Source organism: Schistocerca cancellata, unplaced genomic scaffold (assembly GCF_023864275.1).
Source record: "Schistocerca cancellata isolate TAMUIC-IGC-003103 unplaced genomic scaffold, iqSchCanc2.1 HiC_scaffold_1141, whole genome shotgun sequence".
Taxonomy (NCBI): Eukaryota; Metazoa; Arthropoda; class Insecta; order Orthoptera; family Acrididae; genus Schistocerca; species Schistocerca cancellata.
Genome location: NW_026047140.1, coordinates 3,495,448 through 3,503,785, shown reverse-complemented (window position 1 = coordinate 3,503,785; position 8,338 = coordinate 3,495,448).

The window sequence follows — 8,338 nt, the reverse complement described above, 5'->3', positions numbered from 1 at the left end:
GAAACATTACGCTCGTCAATATAAATCGGCATTGCGAATTTTGTATTGAAACCGGATGCAATTTCTGTGTTTCATCGTCAATGTGATGGTCAAAGGGTAACAGTAATCCTGCTGTGGTTCATCGGAGTCTCACACTAAGGCCCCAGGGAAGAGCCAAAAAACAGTTTTCCCGAAACGTTACTCTCGTCAATATAAATCGGCATTTCGAATTTTGTATTGAAACCGTATGCAATTTCTGTGTTTCATCGTCAATGTGATGGTCGAAGGGTAACAGTAAACCTGCTGTGGTGCATCGGAGTCTAACACTGGGCCCCCAGGGTAGAGCCAAAGTACATACTCTTCGAAATGGTACTCATGTGGACACAAATCGGAATTGCGAATTTTGTAATGACCCGGATGCAACTTCTTTGTTTCATCGTCAAATCATGGTCTAAGGGTAACAGTAAACCTGCTGTGGTGTATCGGAGTCTTACACTGAGCCCCCAGAGAAGAGCCATAAAACAGACTCCCCGAAACGTTACTCTCGTCAATATAAATCGGCATTGCAAATTTTGTATTGAAACCGGATGCAATTTCTGTGTTTCATCGTCAATGTGATGGTCGAAGGGTGACAGTAAACCTGCCGTGTTGCATCGGAGTCTAACACTGGGTCCCCAGGGAAGAGCCAAAAACAGACTCCCCAATACGTTACTCTCTCCAGTATAAATCGGCATTGCGAATTTTGTATTGAAACCGGATGCAATTTCTGTGTTTCATCGTCAATGTGATGGCCGAAGGGTAACGGTAAACCTGCTGTGGTGCATTGGAGTCTCATACTGAGCCCCCAGGGAAGAGCCATAAAACAGATTCCCCGAAATGTTACTCTCGTCAATATAAATCGGCATTGCGAATTTTGTATTGAAACCGGATACAATTTCTGTGTTTCATTGTCAATGTGATGGTCGAAGGGTAACAGTAAACCTGCCGTGTTAAATCGGAGTCTAACACTGAGTCCCCAGGGAGAAGCCAAAAAACAGACTCCCCGAAACATTACTCTCGTCAATATAAGTCGGCATTGCGAATATTGTATTGAAACCGAATGCAATTACTGTGTTTCATCGTCAATGTAATGGTCGAAGGATAACAGTAAACCTTCTGTGGAGCATCGGAGTCTAACTCTTGGCCCCCAGGGAAGAGCCCAAGTACATACTCTTCGAAACGGTACTCCTGTGGACTGAAATCGGCATTGTAAATTTTGTAGTGATCCGGATGCACTTTCGGTGTTTCATCGTCAATGTGATGGTCGAAGGGTAACAGTAAACCTGCCGTGTTAAATCGGAGTCTCACACTCAGCCCCCAGGGAACAGCCATAAAACAGACTCCCCAAAACGTTATTCTCGTCAATATAAATCGGCATTGCGAATTTTGGGTTGAAACCGGATGCAATTTCTGTGTTTCATCGTCAATGTGATGGTCGAAGTGTAACAGTAAACCTGCAGTGTTAAATCGGAGTCTAACACTGAGTCCCCAGGGAGAAGCCAAAAAACAGGCTCCCCGAAACATTACTCTCGTCAATATAAGTCTGCATTGCGAATATTGTATTGAAACCGGATGCAATTTCTGTGTTTCATCGTCAATGTAATGGTCGAAGGGTATCGGTAAACCTTCTGTGGTGCATCGGAGTCTAACTCTTGGCCCCCAGGGATGAGCCAAAGTACATACTCTTCGAAACGGTACTCCTGTGGACTGAAATCGGCATTGTGAATTTTGTAGTGATCCGGATGCACTTTCGGTGTTTCATCGTCAATGTGATGGTCGAAGGGTAACAGTAAACCTCCTGTGGTGCATTGGAGTCTCACAGTGAGCCCCTGGGGAAAAGCCATAGAACAGACTCCCCGACACGTTACTCTCGTCAATATAAATCGGCATTGCGAATTTTGTATTGAAAGCGGATGCAATTTCTGTGTTTCATCGTCAATGTGATGGTTGAAGGGTAGCAGTAAACCTGCCGTGTTGCATCGGAGTCTAACGCTGAGTCCCCAGGGAAGAGCCAAAGAACAGACTCCACGAAACGTTACTATCGTCAATATAAATCGGCATTGCGAATTTTGTATTGAAACCAGATGCAATTTCTGTGTTTCATCGTCAATGTGATTCTCGAAGGGTAACAGTAAACCTGCTGTGGGGCATCGGAGACTCACACTGAGCCCCCAGGGAACAGTCAAAAAACAGACTCCCCGAAACGTTACTCCCGTCAATATAAATCGGCATTGCGAATTTTGTGTTAAAACCGGATGCAATTTCTCTGTTCCATCATCAATGTGAAGGTCTAAGGGTAACAGTAAACCAGCTGTGGTGCATCGGAGTCTAACACTGGGCCCCCAGGGTAGAGCCAAAGTACATACTCTTCGAAATGGTACTCATGTGGACACAAATCGGAATTGCGAATTTTGTAATGACCCGGATGCAACTTCTTTGTTTCATCGTCAAATCATGGTCTAAGGGTAACAGTAAACCTGCTGTGGTGTATCGGAGTCTTACACTGAGCCCCCAGAGAAGAGCCATAAAACAGACTCCCCGAAACGTTACTCTCGTCAATATAAATCGGCATTGCAAATTTTGTATTGAAACCGGATGCAATTTCTGTGTTTCATCGTCAATGTGATGGTCGAAGGGTGACAGTAAACCTGCCGTGTTGCATCGGAGTCTAACACTGGGTCCCCAGGGAAGAGCCAAAAACAGACTCCCCAATACGTTACTCTCTCCAGTATAAATCGGCATTGCGAATTTTGTATTGAAACCGGATGCAATTTCTGTGTTTCATCGTCAATGTGATGGCCGAAGGGTAACGGTAAACCTGCTGTGGTGCATTGGAGTCTCATACTGAGCCCCCAGGGAAGAGCCATAAAACAGATTCCCCGAAATGTTACTCTCGTCAATATAAATCGGCATTGCGAATTTTGTATTGAAACCGGATACAATTTCTGTGTTTCATTGTCAATGTGATGGTCGAAGGGTAACAGTAAACCTGCCGTGTTAAATCGGAGTCTAACACTGAGTCCCCAGGGAGAAGCCAAAAAACAGACTCCCCGAAACATTACTCTCGTCAATATAAGTCGGCATTGCGAATATTGTATTGAAACCGAATGCAATTACTGTGTTTCATCGTCAATGTAATGGTCGAAGGATAACAGTAAACCTTCTGTGGAGCATCGGAGTCTAACTCTTGGCCCCCAGGGAAGAGCCCAAGTACATACTCTTCGAAACGGTACTCCTGTGGACTGAAATCGGCATTGTAAATTTTGTAGTGATCCGGATGCACTTTCGGTGTTTCATCGTCAATGTGATGGTCGAAGGGTAACAGTAAACCTGCCGTGTTAAATCGGAGTCTCACACTCAGCCCCCAGGGAACAGCCATAAAACAGACTCCCCGAAACGTTATTCTCGTCAATATAAATCGGCATTGCGAATTTTGGGTTGAAACCGGATGCAATTTCTGTGTTTCATCGTCAATGTGATGGTCGAAGGGTAACAGTAAACCTGCAGTGTTAAATCGGAGTCTAACACTGAGTCCCCAGGGAGAAGCCAAAAAACAGGCTCCCCGAAACATTACTCTCGTCAATATAAGTCTGCATTGCGAATATTGTATTGAAACCGGATGCAATTTCTGTGTTTCATCGTCAATGTAATGGTCGAAGGGTATCGGTAAACCTTCTGTGGTGCATCGGAGTCTAACTCTTGGCCCCCAGGGATGAGCCAAAGTACATACTCTTCGAAACGGTACTCCTGTGGACTGAAATCGGCATTGTGAATTTTGTAGTGATCCGGATGCACTTTCGGTGTTTCATCGTCAATGTGATGGTCGAAGGGTAACAGTAAACCTCCTGTGGTGCATTGGAGTCTCACAGTGAGCCCCTGGGGAAAAGCCATAGAACAGACTCCCCGACACGTTACTCTCGTCAATATAAATCGGCATTGCGAATTTTGTATTGAAAGCGGATGCAATTTCTGTGTTTCATCGTCAATGTGATGGTTGAAGGGTAGCAGTAAACCTGCCGTGTTGCATCGGAGTCTAACGCTGAGTCCCCAGGGAAGAGCCAAAGAACAGACTCCACGAAACGTTACTATCGTCAATATAAATCGGCATTGCGAATTTTGTATTGAAACCAGATGCAATTTCTGTGTTTCATCGTCAATGTGATTCTCGAAGGGTAACAGTAAACCTGCTGTGGGGCATCGGAGACTCACACTGAGCCCCCAGGGAACAGTCAAAAAACAGACTCCCCGAAACGTTACTCCCGTCAATATAAATCGGCATTGCGAATTTTGTGTTAAAACCGGATGCAATTTCTCTGTTCCATCATCAATGTGAAGGTCTAAGGGTAACAGTAAACCAGCTGTGGTGCATCGGAGTCTAACACTGGGCCCCCAGGGAAGAGCCAAAGTATATACTCTTCGAAACGGTACTCCTGTGGACTGAAATCGGCATTGTAAATTTTGTAGTGATCCGGATGCACTTTCGGTGTTTCATCGTCAATGTGATGGTCGAAGGGTAACAGTAAACCTGCCGTGTTAAATCGGAGTCTTACACTCAGCCCCCTGGGAACAGCCATAAAACAGACTCCCCGAAACGTTATTCTCGTCAACATAAATCGGCATTGCGAATTTTCTGTTAAAACCGGATGCAATTTCTGTGTTCCATCATCAATGTGAAGGTCTAAGGGTAACACTAAACCAGCTGTGGTGCATTGGAGTCTAACACTGGGCCCCCAGGGAAGAGCCAAAGTACATACTCTTCGAAACGGTACTCCTGTGGACAGAAATCGGCATTGTGAATTTTGTATTGATCCGGATGCAATTTCTAAGTTTCATCGTCAATGTGATGGTCGAAGGGTAGCAGTAAACCTGCTGTGGTGCATCGGAGTCTCACACTGAGCCCCCAGGGAAGAGCCGAAGAACAGACGCCCCGAAACGTCCCTCTCGTCAATATAAATCGTCATTGCGAATTTTGTATTGAAAGCGGATGCAATTTCTGTGTTTCATCGTCAATGTGATGGTAGAAGGGTAACAGTAAACCTGCCGTGTTGCATCGGAGTCTAACACTGATTCCCAAGGGAAGAGCGAAAAACAGACTCCCCGAAACGTAACTCTCGTCAATATAAATCGGCATTGCGAATTTTGTATTGAAACCGGATGCAATTTCTGTGTTTCATCGTCAATGTGATGGTCGAAAGGTAACAGTAAACCTCTTGTGGTGCATTGGAGTCTCACACTGAGCCCCCAGGGAAGAGCCTTAAAACAGGCTCCACGAAACGTTACTCTCGTCAATATAAATCGGCATTGCGAATTTTGTATTGAAACCGGATGTAATTTCAGTGTTTCATCGTCAATGTGATGGTCGAAGGGTAACAGTAGACCTGCTGTGGTGCATCGGAGTCTTACACTGGGCCCCCAGGGAAGAGCCAAAGTACATACTCTTCGAAATGGTACTTCTGTGGAAAGAAATCGGCATTGTGAATTTTGTAATGATCCGGATGCAATTTCTAAGTGTCATCGTCAATATCATGGTCGAAGGGTAACAGTAAACCAGCTGTGGTGCATCGGAGTCTAACACTGAGCCCCCAGGGAAGAGCCAAAAAACAACCTCCCCGAAACGTTCCTCTCGTCAATATAAATCGGCATATCGAATTTTGTATTGAAACCGGATGCAATTTCTGTGTTTCATCGTCAATGTGATGGTCGAAGGGTAACAGTAAACCTGCTGTGGTGCATCGGAGTTTAACACTGGGCCCCCAGGGAAGAGCCAAAGTACATACTCTTCGAAATGGTACTCCTGTGGACACAAATCGGCATTGTGAATTTTGTAATGACCCGGATGCAACTTGTCAGTTTCATCGTCAATATCATGATTGAAGGGTAATAGTAAACCTGCCGTGGTGCATCGGAGTCTGACACTGAGCCCCCAGGGAAGAGCCATAAAACATACTCCCCGAACCGTTACTCTCGTCAATATAAATCGGCATTGCAAAATTTGTATTGAAAATGGATGCAATTTCTGTGTTTCATCGTCAATGTGATGGTCGAAGGGTAACAGTAAACCTGCTGTTTGGCATTTGAGTCTAACACTGAGCCCCCAGGGAAGAGCCACAAAAACAGACTCCCCGAAACGATACTCTCGTCAATATAAATCGCCATTGCGAATTCTGCAATGAAACCGGATGCAATTTCTGTGTTTCATCGTCAATGTGTTGGTCGAAGGGTAACAGTAAACCTGCCGTGTTGCATCGGAGTCTAACACTGAGTCCCCAGGGAAGAGCCAAAAAACAGACTCCCCGAAACGTTACTCTCGTCAATATAAATCGGCATTGCGAATTTTGTATTGAAACCGGATGCAATTTCTGTGTTTCATCGTCAATCTGATGGCCGAAGGGTAACAGTAAAACTGCTGTGGTGCATTGGAGTCTCACACTGAGTCTCCAGGGAAGACCAATAAAACAGATTCCCCGAAACGTTACTCTCGTCAATATAAGTCGGCATTGCGAATTTTGTATTGAAACCGGATGCAATTTCTGTGTTTCATCGTCAATGTGATAGTCGAAGGGTAACAGTAAACATGCCGTGTTGCATCGGAGTCTAACACTGAGTCCCCAGGGAAGAGCAAAAAAACAGACTCCCCGAAACATTGGTCTTGTCAATATAAGTCGGATTGCGAATATTGTATTGAAACCGGATGCAATTTCTGTGTTTCATCGTCAGTGTAATGGTCGAAGGGTAACAGTAAACCTTCTGTGGTGCATCGGAGTCTAACTCTGGGCCCCGAGGGAAGAGCCAAATACATACTCTTAGAAACGGTACTCCTGAGGCCTGAAATCGGCATTGTGAATTTAGTATTGCTCCGGATGCAATTTCTAAGTTTCATCGTCAATGTCATGGTGGAAGGGTAACAATAAACCTGCTGTGGTGCATCGGAGTCACACACTGAGCCCCCAGGGAAAAGCCATAAAAGAGACTCCCCGAAACGTTACACTCGTCAATATAAATCGGCATTGAGAATTGTGTGTAGAAACCGGATGCAATATCTGTGTTTCATCGTCAATGTGATGGTCGAAGCGTAACAGTAAACCTGCTGTTTTTAATCGAAGTCTAACACTGAGCCCCCAGGGAAGAGCCACGAAAACAGACACCTGAAACGTTACTCTCGTCAATTTAAACCGGCATTGCGAATTTTGTATTGAAACCGGATGCAATATCTGTGTTTCATCGTCAATGAGATGGTCGAAGGGTAACAGTAAACCTGCTGTGGTGCATCGGAGTCTAACACTGGGCCTCCAGGGAAGAGCCAAAGTACATACTCTTCGAAACGGTACACCTGTGGACAGAAATCGGCATTGTGAATTTTGTAGTGATCCGGATGCAATTTCTAAGTTTCATCGTCAATATCATAGTCGAAGGGTAACAGTAAACCTGCTGTGGTGCATCGGAGTCTCACACTGAGCCCCCAGGGAAGAGCCATAAAACAGACTCCCCGAAACGTTACTCTCGTCAATATAAATCGGCATTGCAAATTTTGTATTGAAACCGGATGCAATATCTGTGTTTCATCGTCAGTGTGATGGTCGAAGGGTAACAGTAAACCTGCTGTGGTGCATCGGAGTCTAACACTGGGCCCCCAGGGTGGAGCCAAAGTACATACTCTTCGAAATGGTACTCCTGTGGACACAAATCGGAATTGTGAATTTTGTAATGACCCGGATGCAACTTCTTTGTTTCATCGTCAATTCATGGTCGATGGGTAACAGTAAACCTGCCGTGTTGCATCGGAGTCTAACGCTGAGTCCCCAGGGAAGAGCCAAAAAACAGACTCCACGAAACGTTACTCTCGTCAATATAAATCGGCATTGCGAATTTAGTACTGAAACCGGATGCAATTTCTGTGTTTCATCGTCGATGTGATGGTCGAAGGGTAACAGTAAACCTGCCGTTTTGCATCGGAGTCTAACTCTGAGCCTCTAGGGAAGAGCCAAAAAACAGACTCCCCCTAAAGTTACTCTCGTCAATATAGGTCGGCATTGCGAATTTTGTATTGAAACCGGATGCAATTTCTGTGTTTCATCGTCAATGGGATGGTCCAAGGGTAACAGTAAACCTGCCGTGTTGCATCGGAGTCTAACACTGAATCCCCAGGGCAGAGCCAAAAAATAGACTCCCCGAAACTTTACTCTCGTCAATATAAATCGGCATTGCGAATTGAGTACTGAAACCGGATGCAATTTCCGTGTTTCATCGTCAATGTGATTGTCGAAGGGTAACAGTAAACCTGCTGTGGGGCATCGGAGACTCACACTGAGCCCCCAGGGAA